Consider the following 1,792-nt stretch of genomic DNA (forward strand, 5'->3'; position numbering starts at 1 on the left):
AAGGTCCCAGCCAATCTACATGTAGCGGTGGCAGGACCACGGCATCATAAGAACCACAGCAATGTAAAGTGGCCATGGTGGCCATGATGGAAAGGAGTTAACTCAGTTCTTTGTATAGAATTTTGTGTAATTGTGACAGACCTTTAAGTGAGTAATGACTGCACATCTGCCCATATTCACATTTCTATCGGCTACATATCAATAATTTCTGCTGGTTTTCATGGTCATATTTTAGAGGCACCCCAGTTGCGCACTCCCAGAACTAAATACAGGAAGGTTCTGCTGTGGCTGCTCTGTATTCCCACCCCTCTACCCACTGTAAGCTGATCTGTAAGTTCTGTGAGATGGGACAGAGAGGCTGCCTGCTCGGGATGCCGTCCTGCTGCTGCCCTTTATTGTACAGATGAAATTGTTCCTGTGCTGGCTGCTCGGTTATGTTTTATCACTGCTGGCACTGAAGAGGATGTGGACCGGGCAGCACTTTAGGAGCCCTGTGACCAGGTCCATCTATGTGAACATGATGAACCACAATGCAGCCACATACAGGAAGGAGAACCAGGAGTGGTACGTTTTGGACACGGGACAATTGTGTGATTCTGTTTTTGTCCAGAGTTTCCTTGATCATGGAACACAGATCTTCTTAAACAGGAGCAGTGAGAAATCCCCCTGGCTGTCCATCCAACTATATCGCTATTGCGTGTCTTCTGTCTTTAGCATGTTTCTTTCTAGGACTTCAATCAATGGTTTCTGGGAAGAGGCTCAATGTTTTGGTTTTTGCCAAATCAGTTTCAGAGAATTTGTAAAAGAAACCCAGACTGGAAATCTTGCAGGCTTCTTGATAAAGGAGCCAGAGATGGAGAAGTCAGGAAAGTCATGAGCCCTCAATTTGAAGAAATCTACGTAAAAGGGATGTTGCAAACTATGATATCAGAAAAAAGAAGAGTACAGGGTACTCGAAATAGATGAATGGCAGCACACAGGACTCCAATATGATGTCATCAGCTGCTTGAACCTTCTGGATCGACCTGTGACTTTATTGAAAGAAATCCGAAATGTACTGGAGCTGACTAGGGTCCGAGTCATTCTTGCACTGGTTCTTCCTTTTCACCCGTATGTAGAAAATGGCGGGAAGTGGGAGAAGCCATCTGAAGTCATGGAACTGAACAGGAAGATTTGGGAGGAGCAGGTCAACAGCCTGACCAAGGTTTTCCGGGAGGCGACTTCGCAGTTGATGCCCTCACCAGACTGCCCTATTTATGTGAAGGTGATATGTATAATGACTACTATGTGTTAGATGATGCTGTCTTCATTTTCAGGTCAGTGTAATGACACCCCAAGAACTACGTCCGAAAAGAAGTGGTCTACGAGAGTTCAAAATGTGTCTTGATGATTACTTTATGGGAGCAAACTTGGGTATGACGCTATTGCGGAAACATGTCACCATTTCAAAGGCCAAAATAAAGATGTGTTTCCTATTAGTGTGGCTAAAGGACGTTGTTTTGTACAGACTATCCAAACGGCAAGTCATTTTTATCAGCTCTTGACAACAAAAGTAGACATATTTGTTTATAATTACCTGCGCTATTGATCATAAACAAACTGAATAGATACAATGTGACAAGGGTTGCTTTTTCTTTTTTTTTTCTTTCTTACTATGGGAAAAAACAAGTGAAGACTGGCACTTACTTCAAAACATTGTTGAATATAGAGCGTTTGGGCAAATGGTCTTCCATGTTTAATTTATTTATTTATTTATTTAGCGCCAAATCCCAGAGGCATCAGGGAACGCACA

General features: G+C 43.0%; 1 pseudogene; it reads left to right on the plus strand.

Annotated features, from left to right (window-relative positions):
- The first annotated feature begins 324 nt into the window (after window positions 1-324).
- LOC138571496 (protein-L-histidine N-pros-methyltransferase pseudogene) lies at window positions 325-1,326 on the plus strand (annotated as a pseudogene).
- The last annotated feature ends 466 nt before the right edge of the window (window positions 1,327-1,792 follow it).

Source organism: Ambystoma mexicanum, chromosome 1p (genome assembly GCF_040938575.1).
Source record: "Ambystoma mexicanum isolate Mex_15411 chromosome 1p, UKY_AmexF1_1, whole genome shotgun sequence".
In the NCBI taxonomy this organism is placed as follows: domain Eukaryota; kingdom Metazoa; phylum Chordata; class Amphibia; order Caudata; family Ambystomatidae; genus Ambystoma; species Ambystoma mexicanum.